This window comes from Diadema antillarum, unplaced genomic scaffold (genome assembly GCF_040938485.1).
Source record: "Diadema antillarum isolate AM-2024a unplaced genomic scaffold, OU_Dant_1.0 seq00000674_RagTag, whole genome shotgun sequence".
Taxonomy (NCBI): Eukaryota; Metazoa; Echinodermata; class Echinoidea; order Diadematoida; family Diadematidae; genus Diadema; species Diadema antillarum.
In genome coordinates, this window is record NW_027271580.1 from 1,037,539 (window position 1) to 1,057,049 (window position 19,511).

Below are 19,511 nucleotides of genomic sequence, written 5' to 3' on the forward strand. Positions count from 1 at the left end.
AATATCATCTATCCTGCCCACCTTCTCTGCAGTCATGTCCTGGATGATGCGGTCCTTCTCCTTGAGCTGGTCCCGCATCCTGATGACTACTTCCTCCAAGGCCTGTTTCTCCATCTCCCAGTCGGCTCGCACTATCTCAAACTGGGTCAGCTGGGCCTTGAAGGCATTGGCTGCTTCTGGGAACCTGCAGAGGGGAAAGGAGGATTTCAGAAGGGGGACAATTTTAAGAAAGTTAGTCAACTAATTATCGAGTAGAGAGCCGCCAGACACTTGCTATGTGGTGTTACTACAAATACTGAGGGTTATGTCATATTCTCTTTTTTATTTTCTGTCAAATAATGAAATTTATAAAATGGGTTCAAGAATGTAGCCAATTGGAAGCGCTGAAATGAGTCACGTGTGCGTGCATTATTTTCTTCAGGCATGCACTAAGAAGAGTCTCTCTTCCACCCTGGCCTGACGTACGTCACAATGTTTTACACTAGCAGTGCGCACTCAATCAGTTGTTACAAGTGCGTCACGCGCTACTATACGCGCTGTCAATCCTGTAAACAACTTCTAGTTCGGGCCGCGGGCTGCCACAACAGCCGGCGGCCTTTCTTGTGCATAACAGTACGTGGCGTACGTATACTCTTATACGTACGTACAGTACTTATGTGCAGGATTTCCGAGTGCGACGTGCGTAAATGTTTGGGACGAACATCTTCGGACATCTTGACTTTTGAGCGAGTGCTACATGTAGCTGACTGGTATTGACCCACAAAGGTACGTGAATAATGCTGTTAGTTTTCGACCCATTTTATAAAACAAATGATGCACAGGATTATTTCGTGGCGTTAGTGAAGGTGTGGCTCACTCTCGAGTATTGACAACGGTTGCAAACATGCACTCGGCTGCGCCTCGTGCATGTCGCACCATTGTCAATACTCTCGAGCCCGCCGCACCTTCACTAACACACTCTATCCTGTGCATCATTAGTATAAAAGAGGGATCTTGCATGAATCAATTTACTCCTATTTCCCTCTAGGTTGAAAAATAATGACATGTTGTGGTTTCATGGTGCTGGTCAAATAATATACATTTCTAGCAAAACAAAAAGGGCCTTAGTTCTTCATTGTTTTTCAATCAGATGTAAGAAATCAATATGTTCTTTGTTGCACATTCCTGTTTATTTCAGTTAATATTCACAGTCACAAATAAAGTTCTTTAAAGGCTTTTAACACATATATATGGGAGAATCACATTCCTCCCACAAGCTTCTGACTTGTGAGAAAATTATCAATACAAAGAAATTGCTTGAAGATTATAAGCATGAGAAGTCATCCAGGCAAGTCATATACATACTTGAAGGACAACTAGAATAAATATGTATGAAGGAAGATATACAAGAAAGGCTAGTATCACTCTCATCATTGACATTTCTGAGTGTAGCAATGCTACGTCCTTGATCTCTCACCTCTCCTTGATCCCAGCAAACATGATTGAGTCGTCAAATTCTCCATCGAAGCTGACGGCGTCGGAGTACTCCTGCAGTGACTGCTTGCCCTCTGTGAATCCCTCCTCGCTGCTCAGCTCCGTCTCCGAGGTCCACCCGTCGCGCATGGACGAACTCACATCTGACGCCACGCTGGAGTCCGGCGGGGACGGAGGCCTGCGGTAGGCAATGTGCTGCCTGACCTCATCCTCCCTCCCCTGGTTGCGGGGGGTGGTGGTAGTGTCGCTCTCCTCCGTCACTGCTAGGGTCACTTCCGAGTCTGATCGCCCCTTCTGACCTGCAGCCATCGCGCTTCTCCCAAGACCCTTCCCGGTACCCTGTGCAAGTTCTTTGACCTTTTGATTGAGATTCACAATCAGCTCCTCACACTGCTCCTTGTCATTGGCAAGTGTTTCACAAGACAGGTTGAGTTCGTCCACCTAAGGATTACGTGAAATTATCCACACAATGATAGTTTATTTCTCTCAAGTACTGTGTACTGACACAATCCCATACTCGTGTAATATTACATCTCTTTCAACATTTCACTTCTTACTGATTTCTGGCATCAATATACAAATAGCATGGAAGAGCTATGGGCGAATATTGACAGAAGTAGATATATGCATCACGGAGACAGATCACTTCCAGTACTGTCATAATTCTTAAATTCCTCGGTACCATATTACAATACTTGAAATATTTGGGAAATGTAACAAACATCCAAACACTGACAGTGACATTGCTCAACCACACTGACTGTATGCTCAAATTAGAGGACAAATAATATTTGTCAATTCAATTCAAATTCAATTCAAAGAATTTTATTTCCATATAAAGTAATACAAAGCAATATACATAACACTTACATGAGTACATAATATTTTAAGGAACTTCAATTCACATAAGGTCACACAATTACCTCATTCTGAAGCTTGGTCACATGATGCTTCAAGAGGTCATTCTCCTTCTCTAAGCTGTGGACAAAGTCGGCGGTGATTTCCTGGTGCTGGCTGCACCCAATGTCAGACACGATCTCCGCAGCCTGGTCAGCTATTTCCTCTGAGGCTGCTTCCAGGGTGGCGACAGCATTCTTACTATCAGACATCTGGTACGAGAGACGGTGAAACTCAAAAGATAACTAAAAAGCTTATAAATAGATATCATAATCGTGAGGCTTACATTTTTGTTTTGACAGTTGATTTGTCGAGTCTTACATAGATACACAAAGCAAACAATACAAAGAACATTAAATTTTACTACGTTAAATACACATCATGCAATCATGCAGTATTAAGGCATTTCTTTACACAAAACGGAAACTTCCAGGACATCAAACATTTTAGACTAAACTGTCTTCCACTATGGTGGTGAAAATTATATAGACATATGTCGTCGCTGGGACGACAAGACCTCGTATCTACAAAATGTCAAACGTTCAGGAGAGCAAAAAAACATGGCAGCCAAAGCACTGTATCCAATGGGATAGACATTCATTGATATGCCATGGTGGCTTCATTTTGGGGGTAAAACATGTAGGATTTGGACAAGACATCACTTAACTGATTATCTGACCATTTATCAAAAAAAAAAATAAAAAAATAATTTTCACCATAATTGCAGATACAAGGTCCTGTCACCCCAGCGACAATGTATATTTCATTATTTTCTAGAATCATTCTATTTACTGAATAGAGAATAAATTTAATACAGCTTTTCTATATTTATTCAAAGTAACACCAAACTACTATCTTGAAATTAAAATGGAAACCATTCTGATCCTGCTGGTACCCTCCTGAGCTTACAACTCACCTTCTGACCGGCACCCATCATCTGGTTCACAATCTCCTGCTTCTCCCTGAGCAGCTTCGACCTCCGGATGGCGTCCTCCGAAGTCAGCTTCCTCCTGGCATCATGGATGTCCTCCAGCATGGCACTGGTACTGGCCTAGGGGTTCACATCATATCACAACTCCGGTTAGTTCTTCTAAAGCTTGAAAACCAGACCAAAATGTACACGGTTGAAAAGCAAAGACTAGTTCTCATTATGTTCAACAGCCCTGCATCTACATGATATACAAAGAGGCTAGTCTACACAGGAACTACCTGAAAATTTACCTTTTACTGCTTTCTGTTCTCTATGTGGATAGACATGAAGCACTACCAAGAGCCACTCCACTGATATTTTATATTTTCTCTTGCTTTTTGCGCACATACCATTTTTCAATCAACTGCATGCACGAATAACATTGAGCTTTATTCCCGTAGAAGCTCATTTGTATTGGAAATTCAACTGAAAATGAGCTTGTGTTCTTCATGTATCTATGCTCTCAGTTTTCCCCATGTCAGGTTTTTTTTTTTTTACATAATCTTACCATGTTTCATCAATGTTTTCAGCGCTTCATATCTCCACTTTTGTACATAATTTGCTCATATTCTCATGTATTTTTATATCTATATATTGAATTGGATATAAAGACTGAATTGTTACTCCTCTGTCACCAATGTTTCCTCTCCCATGCACTCTGGGTACAAATTATGAAGTGTGGTGTCATTGTCATGCCTGTCTGTGTCTGTTGTCTGAATCCTCTTACACCACTATCTCTACACATTTGCAAAACACAGAACATATTTGCCACTCACATATTTCTTTAGTTTCACCATTGTGGAGAAGTAAAGTATTTCCTTCAAAGAACCAGGAAATGCAATTGCCAATAGTGAGGACATTCTACAGAGTGTACTGTTGTTGGTCGCATTCAGGAAGAAGCTGGGGCACTTGATCATGCAAAATGTTTACACTTGTGTGGAAATCTTGAAAAGAATGAAGTTGGGGAGTGGGGGGAGAATAGATGAACAAAGACTGAGGAAATTTGCAATGCACAAACCAAGTGTGAGATATCACTATTTACAAGCTTTTCTAGTTCTTATACAATGGAAGGCTGGTTAATCATGGAAGGATTAGGGGGAAGGAGGAGGGGGGAACTGAATTCCTCTTTTAGACTCAGATATAAGGTTTATATAACATCAATTTACAATCTCATAAGCTTCTGATGCATCAGTACCAGCTATTTATTTATTTTTTTTTTTTTTTTGGGGGGGGGGGAGGGGGGGGGGGGGTAAAACAATTTTCTGCTCTGGACTTAAACATCTAGCAATACTTAATATATATGACTGGAAAGGAAAGTAATTTGCTTTGTTCTTAACAAGCCTGCCTCACCAACGGACTATTTCAATGTTCCAAGAACCACAAGATATCATCTGTATGCCAACAATATGATTTTTCACAGTGATATTATACCAACATCTTCACCATACAACACAAGTTTCTTACCCATGAACATTCACCACCATGCTTTCACATAAATTTAAACATTCTAATAAAATGTCTGTTTTCGTCTCTACATTTGTAAAACATACGTAACTTGGAAACACCCACGGAAAGATTATATTCATGCAAACTAATAAATAGCAAGTATAAGTAGCATTACTAGAAATTAACCTTTTCGACAAAACTGCTCTGCACTGAAAGATAAATATACATCATATACACTTTTCCAATGTTGAGAGATACACTTCCAAAATTTGGAATGCTACAGGAAATGTTTTTAAATGAAGATATTCAAAATAAATGTATATTAGTATGTTGGAGGAAGGGCAGGCATTAATGTTAATATTGAGGTGCAATCACTAGTACATTATACAGTACAAGTGATATAATATGCATGTTGGGTTCGTAACTGAAATTATACAAGGTAGTTAGCTCAATATATGTTGGATTAGTAGAGCAAGCTGGGTTTTCATGCAGGGAAAACTACTAAAGAAGCTTAGTGTGTAATGTAAATATCATAAATAACTATCAATCAAATTGAGATACTTGTATGAGTGTGGTGCTATAGTACTCCTTTCCATTTTTCTTCTCATATGATGGCACGAATTTGCACATACTTTACAAACTGTCTTTTCATTCAACCTTCTCGTTTCCACTCGGTAATATCTAACACGCTTTCTACTGCTTTATTGATTACTAATGGCAGAATATTTGTCCATTTACAGCCGCAATTTCATATTCATGGAAAAACAATGCTGGACTAGGCTCAGTGGAAAAACACTGGAGACAGGCGACATAGTATACTGTCTATAGTATGCAGTGTATAGTATATAAGTATATGCATGAAGTATATAGCATAAAATAAAAGTCTCATGCTTTATATTATCAAGACAGAGTTGCGCATTCATTCACACATCCTCCATGCTTTTGTGCAGTTATTGCATTTGTGTAATCGTGGGGCACACACATTTCAAAGGTTTGACCGGTCTTATATTCAGGTACAGAACAAGTCGCACATACGCTATGACTCTAAAAAACTTGAGTGACATTTCTATACTTTTGATAGCACAATTGTTGAGTTTTTACAAATGCTTTCATCACAAAATACTTTTAATCACATGGAAATATGGGACTACCATCTTTTCTATGTTTTATTTCTGCAAGTTATAAAATTAAATGATGATGATGAGTCAGTATTCTATCAAAACCCTTGCCACCACAGACAGGCATGACATTGGTGTGATGGAGATATTAAATAGATAGGCTTGTATACATCCCAGAGCAAGATGAGTAATTCCACCAATATAAACCCATTAAAGAACAAAAACAAAACAAAACAAAAAGAGGAATAAAGTGCATGGATGTGAGACCATGAAACTTGCTGGCACTAGCAAAGCTTGGTGAAAACTGTAGCACGCAATACCTCATCAGTGGTAAAAACCACATGGAGGGGCGTGTCTGACAGGTACAATCGATGAAATCAAACCGAAGGATTTCACTGAAAACATATTAAAAAGTGTTCTGCAGTGGGGCTCTTGATGTTGCTTCTTTAAAAAAAAAAAAAAAAAATCTGACCATGAAGTGCATTGCATGACTATGTCAACCTTATTTATTAGCAATGTTAGATTTCCCTTACATAAGAGTAATTTGGGGCATTCTGTCAATTAGATCAACATGCAGTGCTAGACCAAATAAAATGTGTTCAAAGCTATGTCTTCAAACAGAAAGCACTGATGCATTGATAAAATTTCACAGAATAGCTGTTAAAATTTAAATTCATGCCATAACTTGGAAATGTTATATTGCAATATTTCATGAATAAATACCTGCTCTTGATATTTCAACACCTTTAGAAAAAACAAGGTAGAAATCATTAATTTGAAGAAAATTAAACCGTTTCAATATGAATTGATGCTTTAACCTTTCAATTCTTTAAATCACTTACATGATTCGCCTACAAAAAAGACAGTGTAATGAGATATTGACTTTTTAGAATTCAAATGAAGAATTAACATTTCATATGAATCTGAAAGCCAATGATATAAAATTTTGTCGGCTTTTCTACAATTTTCCAGAAGCAAAGACACTCACAGGGGCATTCAAACAAATAGATCATGTCATCACTGTTTTTACATTTTCACAAGCTACATTCACAAATCTGGCAACAAAATTTTGGAAGAGACATAAAAACATCATGCTGGGGCAAAAAAAAAGAGGTTACACTAATCAATTATAAAAATGCAATTCTAGTTTTAAATTACACATATTACTTCTAGTTTAATCCCTACCCCATTGTTTAACCCTAAAAAGGCCAGGGGGCGGAATCCGCCCCCCCCCCCCTCGACGTTTCGCGCTATAATTCTGTAAAGCAAGAAGGCCTCGTCGCGAGGCTTCTTGCCTTTGTTTGTTCAAGTCTCGCGCAACTTTTGAGATCAAATTTGCGACGTCCGCGCATACTTTTGCGAAGCCACGCCCATTTTTGTAACGGAATGTCGCCCCAAAACGGGCACAATTTTGTGATTTTGTGTACATTTCCTATGGAAAACAGTGCTCTGTCATGAAAGTCATAAAAACCTGATTATTTTTACAATCAATCACTTTCATTGATTAGTTTTGGGCTAATTATGGTAGAAAAGTGGTCAGTGACAATTTCCAATGAAAAAACAAAGAAAAACCAAAAGTTGAAAAACAAAGAAATACATAAGAAATTCTGAAAACAATAAAATACATAAGAACTGAAATGAATTTTGGAAGTTTTTGTGATGTACAATTGTTGAATATGCTAAAACAGATTTACAAATCAAAAAGTAGACTCACAATGCTTTTAATTAGGCTAAAATATGATCTTGAGCTTAATTTGCATAATTAATTAATTAAAATTAGAAATTGATTGTTTCAAAAAATCTTATGACACAATCTTGTAGATTATGACGCGGGTCTCACGCATGCAAAATTTCATCGCGCCACCAATGGCCGAGATCTCGGATCCCCCCCCCCCCCCCCCCCCTGGTCTGAGCATAGCCAAAAAAGCCCGGCCCCTTTAGGGTTAAGCTTCTACAGTTGATAGTTTTAACAATCAACATGCTCTAAACGACACAATTGCACATGGAGTCATCTTATCACAAGAGCAGGTAAATAATGACAGGTTAGTAAACAGAAAAAGGGTTAAGTAAATAAATGATTGGTGATATGTACATGAGAGGCATTCAGCTCGGTGAGCAGTCTTTGTTTAGTGGCATAAAGCTCTTCCCTGACCTGTTCATGCGACCCAAGAATGACCGCCAACTCTGTCTCTTGTCCTGTGGGAAGACCAAACGGCGAAAATCATCATCACATGGCCTATTGTTGAGAAAACCTTGACAAAAATGGTAAAGGCTGTTGCTACACTACACAAATGGCATAATCAATTCATTTTTCAGTTTGCAATTGCATCAACAAGCAATGAAGCTTCCTTTAGCATTTCATGTTGAAACAATTCATGTAACAATGCATAAAGCAAAGTCACCTATTCACTTTACCAGCTCTGTATATTCCCACACCTGTCAGTCATCTAGATATAAGGAAGCATCTTTGCTTCAAAAATGGCTGAGATAATATCATAATAAAAAAAATAAACTATGCAATTGCATTTCACTAAAACATTGATAAGTCATATTTCTCTGTTTGAAGACTGACAGCACTCTCAAACTTTTTAAGTTTTCAAGATGAGCAGTTGATCAATTTATATGACGATTACTGAAATCTCACAAATTTTCTTGACCAAATGTAATCATGAAATGAAGTTTCAAAACAAACAGATCACTCAGACAGTAGTCTCCACTCCTCTCATCCTTACTGTTTACAACTTTCATGAGGTGCTCCACTTCCTGACCAAGTTCCTCGTTCTGCTTCCTCAGATGAGCCATCTCCTGCGTGGTCTCACTGGACCTTGCCTGACACCCACTGGCATCCCTCTCCTGACGGGGCCTGTCCCTCTCCAGGGCATCCACCTTGCGCCTCAGGGTCTGCACCAGCCGCAGGTTGTCCCTCTCCGAGTCCATCAGGCGAGCATTTTCCTTCTCAAGCTGGTGGTTGCCTTCCTCAAGCTGGGCCACATGGAGTCTGGTTTCACGCAGAATCTGCATCACAAGACGACATGGTGAGAACACAGAAAATCTTTGCACAAGCAAATATGGTTTGGCAGGGGTTTTCTAAGCCAACTGAGTGGTGTTTGCAGTATATTGTAAAACTAGAAATGTTTGCGTGCATGAAGCTTTCACAAATTTTGTGAGGAACCGGGATTCGCCAAAGTAAAATGCACATGAAAGGTTTTTTCTGCACAATACATTGAATGCCAGTGATAATTCACGAGACTTTCATGCAGCGAAAGTTTCTGGTTTTATAGGACTAGATGGCAAGTTCCATTGTAAAAGTCAATAGCCTGCATTATGTTTCATACAGCCCATTACAGTAATTTATCAGATACAACAAGGAAAAGTAGAATTTACGCGGTGCGTAATGTATGTCCCCGCCGGAAGTAGCATTTTGTAGCAAAATGTACAATACAGGTCACAAATCAAGGTCAAAGGTCAAAGAAATCAAAGGTCAAAATTCTGTGTAGAAGTTTTGAAGCCCTCACCTGCTGCCATCACATAAAGCAAACGGAATCGAAATCGGGTTAGAAATGGCGAAGGAGTAGCATTTTGTAGCCATTGTACAATATAGGTCAAAAATCAAGGTCAAAGGTCAAAGAAGTCAAAGGTCAAAATTCTGTGAAGAAGTTTTGAAGCCCTTACCTATTGCCATCACATAAAGCAAACAGAATCAAAATCGGGTTAGAAATGGTGAAGGAGTAGCATTTTGTAGCCAATGTACAATATAGGTCAAAAATAAAGGTCAAAGGTCAAAGAAGTCAAAGGTCATCAAATTCTGTGTACAAGTTTTGAAGCCCTCACCTAGTGCCATCACATAAAGCAAGCGGAATCAAAATCGGGGTAGAAATGGCGAAGGAGTAGCATTTTGTAGCAAAATGTACAATACAGGTAAAAAAATCAAGGTCAAAGGTCAAAGAAGTCAAAGGTCAAAATTCTGTGTAGATGTTTTGAAGCCCTTACCTATTGCCATCACATAAAGCAAACGGAATCGAAATCGGGTTAGAAATGGCGAAGGAGTAGCATTTTATAGCCAATGTACAATATAGGTCAAAAATCAAGGTCAAAGGTCAAAGAAGTCAAAGGTCAAAATTCTGTGTAGAAGTTTTGAAGCCCTCACCTAGTGTCATCACATAAAGCAAGCGGAATCGAAATCGGGGTAGAAATGGCGTAGGAGTAGCATTTTGTAGCAAAATGTACAATACAGGTCAAAAAATCAAGGTCAAAGGTCAAAGAAGTCAAAGGTCAAAATTCTGTGTACAAGTTTTGAAGCCCTCAACTAGTGCCATCACATAAAGCAAGCGGAATCGAAATCGGGGTAGAAATGGCAAAGGAGTAGCATTTTGTAGCAAAACGTACAATACAGGTCAAAGGTCAAGGTCAAAGGTCACAACTGAAATTCTGTGTAGAAGTTTCAAAGCTCCCACATAGTGCTATCATATAAAGCAAACAGAATCAAAATTGGCTCATAAATGACAGAGAAGTAGCAAATTGAAGATTTTGATCACACACGGACGCACACACGGACACACGGACGGACACACACACGGACACACACACGTACGGAGCCCGTTTCATAGTCCCCTGCTCGAACTCGTTCGGCGGGGACAATAAAGTTACTGAGAATACATTATGCATTGTCATACCTTAAAACACATGCATGGAATGTAATAATAAGTTATACGTTCTATGGTACATGACTTGGCAGTGTAGGCACCTACGTACAGTGTTCTTGGGGTGAATAGATACAACCAACCAAGAAGAGAACATGTCCTTACCTCCTCTAACTCTTGGATTCTCTTCTGGGCATCATCCACCACTGCTCCATCACTGCTGGAAGATGCGGACTGCGTTCCCATGCCGACCATCTTCTCCAGGCTCTCTATCCTCCTCTGGCTGCTCTCCATCTCACTCTTGTGCCTCTGGGTCAGCGTCTTCAGCTTGTGGGAGTGAGAGTCTTGAAGAGACGAGAGTTGGTGCTGTGACTCGTCAACCTCCTGCCTGAGCTTCACTTCCAGCTCCTACAGGCCGACAAGTCAATGAAACAGAACTGGTAGCATACAATCATTCATTCACACAGGAGATGACATTAGTGTCAGAATTGGTTGTGGAATTTGTGACATACAGTTTCTGCAAGTCATATACAAATAATTCATATGTGGTGATGGAGGGAGCCAAACGTACACTTGGATACTGCAATGAACACAACTCTGATTTTCAACAAACATCTCTGTCTGTTGGCTGCATAGCCCTGGGACACTAGTCTGCAACTTCAGCCATTGAATATTCAACAAACACAAATGCATTATTGCCGAAGATATCTATCATATTCCTGAATTATAAACAGATACATGACTGGTGAAAGATAGCACATCACTAGTGTACATTATGTACTCTCTTGGATTTATTCTACAATGTCACTAAAATATTAAAAAGTAATCATCAAAACTGCATTTTGCCACAATAATACTGTTGCAAGTTGTGCTTGAATTCAAATTTCTTTCCTTTTTTAATTCACATATAGCTAGGAGCTCTGCAGAATATAATGGGATTGTGACACTGCACAAGGGATTCTATAACAACATCATTAACTAATTTGTTCTCAGTTGTATAGTCTGTCAGTATGTCTGTGTACAACATGACCAGCTAAATTACATACTGCTTAGCTAAATTACATACTGCTTAGCTAAATTACATACTGCTTAACCAAATTACAAATATGAATGGTAGATACACAGGCATAGTCAATACTTGATGATGATGATTTTATGCACTTGTCAATGTAATGACTCACCCCACTACCCCCGGACATGGGTGCGTCATTTCCTCGTTTGGTCCGTCAAATTTGTGACCCAGGTGTTCGTCATTTTACCAGCTTTGTCCGTCAAATTTTTGACCGAGGGGTGCGTCAAAATCCCATCATTGTCGGTCAAAATTTTGACCAAGGGGTGCGTCATGGTACGTCACTTGGCTATGGAAAATAACACGCATTTTTGCACGCTGGATACACGTACCGCGAGTGAAATTACAGTGAGCGCTTTCCCGCAGCAAGTGAAAATCAAAGTCGGGAGGAAGCGTTTTGGAATAAGAGGAAAAAATGCTTGCCAGAATCTGGCAAGCAAAGAATTTAAAAGCCACCCTTTCTCCTTACATTTTCCCTCCAACAAACCCATGAAATCATGCATACTCAATCTCAAACCAGGGACTGTTCAGCGATGTAACAACTTGGTTCAATCTTTCCTGTCGAAACGGCAGCAGAAGAACTGCTTGCCGCAAGCCATTTTCTGCTCGCGGGATAGCCCGACCAGCTGGCCAGACGCGCGCGCGACGCTGTTAGCTGTGCGAATCTCTACGTACCGCGACTTGGCTGTAGTTACGCAGTACTCGAGCGGGAATATGAATGCCGTGGCGTGGTGTGTACCTACCTGCGCTGCAGCAGTATGCATCCACCGCACTAGCAATGGCCGCGCACAAACAGCGCATTCTGCACACATGTGATTGTCATGTATGGATTGCATGCACAGAATACATACTACTGCACGGAATATCGTAGCAGCAGAGTGATGTACGGTGAATGACAATACGGTGCTTACATGGTAAGGGAAACTTTCCGAAACTTTTACAAATTATGTGTACGAACCAAAAGAAAATGAAATTGCTTGAATAAAACGTATGCATCGTTTCAGTATTTACGGGGGTGCGTCAAATGTACCGAGGATGTCCGTCAAAAAAGTGACCGAGGTGTGCGTCACTTTCAACGTGTTGTCCGTCAAAAAAGTGACTGTGGTGTTCGTCACTTGCAGCGTTATGTCCGTCAAAAAAGTGACTGTGGTGTCCGTCAAAAACCCCGTGTGGTCAGTCAAAAAATGACCATGACGCACCCATGTCCGGGGGTAGTGGGGTGCGTCATTACATTGACAAGTGCATTATGGCTACCCCACTATAAAATACTGTTTTGGGCTATATCTGGACATACCTTTACTTTTGATTTCAACTGCGCCACTTCACCAGTCTGTGCATCATCTCCAACTTGAAACATAGGCTGGCAAGCAAAATGGTATAGAAGAAGAACAAAAATATAAAACAATGATAATGAGAATAATCATAATTCACACTAATAGCATGTGGCATCAGAATCAAATGGCAACAGTTGTCTGCCGATCAAAAATGACTGTGATGATGATGATGATGATGATAAAACAACAGTATCATAATTATTGTTATGCATGTTTGCAATGTGCAAAATGATTCATAAGTGTTTAATAAAAGAAAGATAATAAGTATACATGCTGAAAAGACATTTGATTGATAAGGTTGTCTCAACAGGAAGGACATTACTTTGTGTTTAGAAAAACAAGTCACTGGATAAAAAAATAAAACACATCCATGAATATCTTTTCCTGGTGTCTGCATAAAGTGTGTTGCAATTGCCTAAAATCACTTGTGTGCTGTTCCACTATGTCTAACATTCTAATGTTAGACTTTATTATCAAAAAATAAATAAATAAATAAAATGAGCCTTTGCAGTTCTTCATGTTCAAGACTCAAAATATGGTTGGTACATGGGCAGTGCTAACTTTGAAATATCCATCTGCTGCTTGATGGCAGACTATTCTTGTGCTATACTGCTGCTGCTTAAAATTGATCCTACTTTAGATCAATCTGACTAGATGACTCTGAGGTAGCTGAGATTTACTTGGGTCATCTGGGTCGTACGCAGTGGCCTCATATCTGAACAGACCATCAACAAGACAACTTGCTAGGAGGGGTGTCTACCTGTGATGTTTGTTATACAAACTATCAGGAGTTCATACCTTCACAGCACCTTGCTGGACAGAGGCAACCTCCTTCCAATGACTGCACTCTGACCTCAGCCTGGCCACCTCAGTGGACAGACGATTGATCTCCTGCTGCGACGAGATGACGTCGTCAAAGTCATGGCTGTCTGCCATGATCGCAGAGGTGGTGAGCGATGACGTGGAGGTTGAGGTCGTCATAGCGCCCTCTGCCGTCGACATCATGTTGTGGTGCAGGTCCTGCATGTCATTCTGCTTTTGGATGAGGGAATTCAACTGTTCCTAGGATGGCGATGCAAGAAAGATGCATGGGATAATCAAATATCATGTGAATCCGTGACAACAACACAGCAGGACTAAAATTTGACAAAAATCATGACAGCCTTCTACAGACATCACAATCCTCTTCCCCCCCCCCCAAAAAAAAAAGAAAAAAATGAAGAGTAAACCATGTCTAATCATCATATGCTTACACCTAGCAGAGAAGTAGAACTATGATTCAGTATCAAATATGATGGTTCCTGGATACACATACATTTCACAGTCAGACATTTCTGCAACTGATTTGCAAATATCTACAAAAATGTCATAAATGTGGTTTGGGCTCAAAGTGCCCAATACTGAAAACACAAATAGACAGAGCTCAAAGCTTGGACCTCTTCATTAGAAGCAAAGCTGGCGACCAACTTGACCACGATGCACTCCCAATGAGAGGATGACTACTCAAATCAATGATGTAGCAATACTCGTGAACAGTGACAAATACAAGCTGGACAATGGCATGATACTATAAATTTGCAATGTGTAGCAATGCGCCATCAATAAGGACTTTTTTATTTATGTGTCCACATAGAGGACTGCCATATGAAGTAGGCACCTATGAAGTAGAAGCTGCCCATTCACTACCATTATGAATGAGAACACAAACACATATCTTATCCTCATAACAATTATCCCATTGTCTCTTGGCACTCTTACCAGCATAAATCAATTTTTCAGAAAGTTTGTGACACTACAGTTGACAGAATGACAAGAGCCTGTCAAATGATCAGAGTACTAGTACATCTTACCTCCTTCTCTACCAGCAGTGACCTGTACTGTGATGAAATGCTGTTGATTTGGAGCTCGGAGGCCTCTGCTTTCTCCTCCAGCTCGGCATTGATCATCCCTAGCCTTTCATTCTGGAGAGGTTTACAGCAGACATGCATGTAATCATGTAAACTTGAGCACCCATGCTATGTGGGTTAATGCATCTGTCTCTTGCACTATTTGGTGAGACTCTGGTCATGTCACAACCCATTCAATTCGTGTATATTGTATGTGATGCATGTAGATGGATTTTGACATCATTATGACTGCATTATTCGCCTCAACAAGGAACATAAAAATTATGCCTGAGATCTGATATGACCAATAATACAGAATTGGTGAAATGGACCAAACAAAGCAGGCTGCTACTTTGAATTTTTAAATCTCATCATGCACTTAAAAACTTTCTTTAAAATGCTTTTGATACAGTATGTCACCAACATGACTTAACTGTACAAAGGTTACCCCACACAGTTTGAGTGTTATAGCACTGATTTGCCTTACCTCAGCCTTCAATGCCACAACAGCAGTCTCTAGCCTTTTCACTCTGCCATCAGCAATTTGAAGTTCAGTGGTTTGATCTGTATGGTAAATGCAGAATAAAAAGAGACTAGAATGTCAAAAAACTAGACCGTGCATTCTAAGTGACATGACACTGGACTACATGTAGGAATTAGACTACATTGTACATACAATGTACAACTACAGTACAAATCTTGCACATTGATTACAGGCCAATACTGTACTCTACTAGTCCACAATCCTAATCATGTGAAATATTGGCATATTGTACCTCTGCATCCATGTAGGTAATCTACTTCCACCATACCAAATTGCACTAGAAGAGCAAGAGTGAGCTAATGTTCTGTTTTCGAGCCGATGTCAATACCAACCATTCCTGACATCCGATTTGATTCAAATTTACATTAACGTTAGAGATAAGAGTGCATCATCTTCAGCTGAAAAGTATATTCTATCAATTTTCTTTGTTCAGGTTTATTTTCTGGCAAGTCTCATTTCCATCTAAAACACTGATTAAGGTTCTACATGTTATTGTCCAATAATGGAGCCAAAAGTGCATCCGCCTGGACTTGGACTATAAACTAGGCAGTATTTAAAAGCAGGTGCAGGTTTTTTAAATCTAGATTGTTCTACCCATGGGAGAAATCTTCTTCCTTCATCTTATTCTTATCATTATTCTTCTTCTCCTTCTTCAAGTCTGCCTCCTTCAATTAGCTGAAGATTCTTGCACTTCTTGCAGACTGTATGTGTTCATCGTAATCAGCGTCCATTCAAGTCAAGTGTTTAAGATTGGCATTAATATATCAACGCAAGCCGCCCATAATTTGACCACAATGCCGTCCAAAATTCCACCGCCTGCTACATGTAGAAACCTATTTAAATTTACTGTCTATGCTTTTGTTTCGCATAGTCGAACCTTGCTTGGCACACATGGGAGGGGTCAAATCTTGGTATGCGGGTGCTGATACAGTTTATTATTTACAGATAAAGCATGTTGCCCATGATTCGACCGTTTCCATGAACAGACCACTCTTACGAATATAAAGGTAAGTGCATTCTCTCCTAGATCATGAATAAAAAAATGGCGTAAATCAAGTGCGAAATTCAAACTATGCAACTACATGTACCCCCACATGTGTTCCGAAGAGCACAACAGTGGGCAACGTCACCGGACCTCCGAAATCATTGTCGCAAAGCTCCCAAGGTCCACTTGCATAAGCAGTTCAAGTTTATGTTAACGGGTAAGTAAAGTTGCATAGCAACACGTATAGACTTGTTTCATTCCAAGTTTCAAAGTTACTAGAGTAACTGCGGCAGTAAGCGTCCGTGCAGCCGTTCGCGGCGGGTACAACATACTCTGTAATATACCGCTAAATACAGCATTGCACTGTTACATGCACACTACACATATACTAACACACTACCAATCAACAAAAACCAACCGATAAAATGGGCACGATCTCTGACGAAAGTGAAATTTTCTCACCTAAATGACAACACATCGCATCCAAAAAAAATTTTGGTACTTCTTAACATAACAATTAAGAAATAATGGTCCAAGAAACTTGATTTTTTGTTGTTTCCCGATGTTCATGATTTTGAAAACATACATGAAATAGAACTTTCGCGAGCCGATGTGGGCCGCCATTTTTTTTCGGAAAGTGGATGTTACCATCGAAAAAATTCAGAAAAAGACAAGAAAGACATCAACAACACCGCCAGAATTGCGATCTTGTTTGCGGCCACTGCAATGTGCGCCCGCTATTTTCACGTCCTTATCGGCGAAAATTGTGCTGGGTTTTGCCCTGGTAAATCATGAAAACTGCGTTTGTCAATGGTAAATTTCTTTTATGAAAACAATTGCGTTAATGAATAATCTTGTCTATGATATATGAAATGGCTGAAAATACTTTGCCTGATTTGTTTACAAGTTGGAAAAACCCTTAACAAAGCTTAAACTGCTGCAAACGGGATATTTCACTCTAGTCAGTGTATCTGTATTGAATGTGTACAGAATGTACACCAACAGCCACGATGGCAGCAGTTTCTGAGATAACTTCTGCATTTACGCGCTATTTATATTTGCATGCCAACCGTGCAAGGATATATATACATGCAATATTCGCCATGGTTCGGCTGCAACGTATGCGCGTTGAATCTGTAACTGTGCGTATGTGAACGCAAATCTCTCGCACAACGTGAAGTGTATCGAGTACCGCACTCTCATAGTGCAATGTATACAGCTCTCGTCCGCGCGTGGTAGAATCATGGCAGGGCACGCACGCTAATCCATTCATACAATGTAGGCAGCGCACGGCGGTACGTCACGAATTCGAAGCATGGGCATATGTAGCCCCGGGAGCAAAAATCACGCATAACTCCATTGCCACATTCACGGCGACTTCACAAATAAAGCACGGCTAAATTTCTATCATAAACACAGTGACAATAAAAAATGAAATATACATTACCTTTTCGACTTGGTTTTTCTCACCCATTTATCTAGAAACTGCAAAATTTTCTACATTTTTTAGGAGTAATAAGCGGCCTGCCCTAGTGCAACAGTAGAGAGACTTGCTGCTATATCCATTAGTACGCATTACGCATGCTGTCAATGCACTGCACTGCATGCATGCTGTGCGCCTGTGCAGTGATTGTGAGTTTCAGTGAGCATCGGTGAGCTGAAGATATTCGCATTATAAGACAACATTTTCTGCATCATAAGCGATGAAATGCATGAAACAGTCGCCGAAATTAATCATTTAGGCTTAATCGACCCATGTACCGTAGTTATGGGTAAACTCGGCCTAGCGGGTAAAGTCGGCCGCCAGCGCGCACAGTACAATTTTATGTACTGTGCGCGCTGGTGGCCGACTGTACCCGCTAGGCCGAGTTTACCCATAACTACGGTAAGTATTCTTAGTAGTTTTTGTTGAAAAATTAAGGAAATATAGTGCCAAAACGGCACTGTTTTGTACAACTCCTCGATCTGAATGCGAAAACGGCACAGCCCCAATGCTGCACGTTGGGGCTTCGCAGTTAGGGCATATGGGGACGAATAATGGGCGCAAGCGCTAGCGTTCAAATCACGCTCGCTAAATGAGAAGTCTTTAGGCAGTCGAAAAATGGGCAACTTGCTTTATTTATAAATAAGACTAAGAGTCATAAAAAGGCAGGAACTCCTCCCACCTGCAACACCTCACTCTCACTCAGTCCGCTCTCATCGAACATTACAGAAGTCTGTAAAATATTTTTTACTCTGTTACAATCTCTATCATCGAATATCATTGTAAAGTTGGCCATTAGCCGCTACCCCCCCCCCCCCCCCCCCCCCCCCCCCGAGTAGGTCCACTATCAACGAGTCCCAAACGAGCTGGGGCATGGGGGGGGGGGGGGGGAATAGAATCTAATTTTAGTTTTTTACTGCACCGTGCTTTGCTGGGCTAGCTCCATAAACCCCTGGATTGCCAGTCAAATTTTGTTGTCTAGATTTTGCTCCTGAGCTAGACCACTCTAGCATGGGACGTAGATCTTTTTAAACTCTATCCTAGACTGAGTGGAGAGTCTATTTACTTTTAAATTTTTTAGATACAAATTTACTGCTCTCATTCACTCACCGGCCACTTCTTCGGTGCCTTCAGCAATAACATCGCGAGTGAATGACGCTGCAGTGCTGGCGACACTGGAAATCTGCCCGGTCAAATTCTCCGTCAAACTTTTCAGATTACCACCGAACCACGCCATTACTTCCTCTTGGGCTCGATACACTACTAATCTTGAAATGTCAAATCGCCGTCATGATACTAACCGTAAACATACGGTCATTTCATTACTGCAACATCAGACAGAAAAATAATACACGTACAATTTGTGAGTCGTACAGGAAGGGTCCTCGTTCACGATATCGCACAACAGTCATACGGTTTGTACACACGGCGGCTGCTGCATTCACAGCACACACTCGCTTGACGGCGAACTAAATTTTACGTTCTTCTCTCGGAGCCGATCATGTGTGTAAAATTTGTAGGCTTTTAGGTAAATTTTAATAAATTTTTAGGTAACTTATAGCCCATAATACTACTTTAAAATAATAAATAATTTCAAGTTATATTATAGTTCAATATTTTACTCTAAATTGTTGTTGTCAAATATAATCTTTATCAATGTTTGTGA

The 19,511-nt window shown here is 40.2% G+C and overlaps 1 pseudogene; it reads right to left on the bottom strand.

The window, feature by feature from the left end:
- Positions 1-19,219, bottom strand: part of LOC139736899 (uncharacterized) — a 32,532-nt pseudogene extending 13,313 nt beyond the window's left edge.
- Positions 19,220-19,511: the final 292 nt, after the last annotated feature.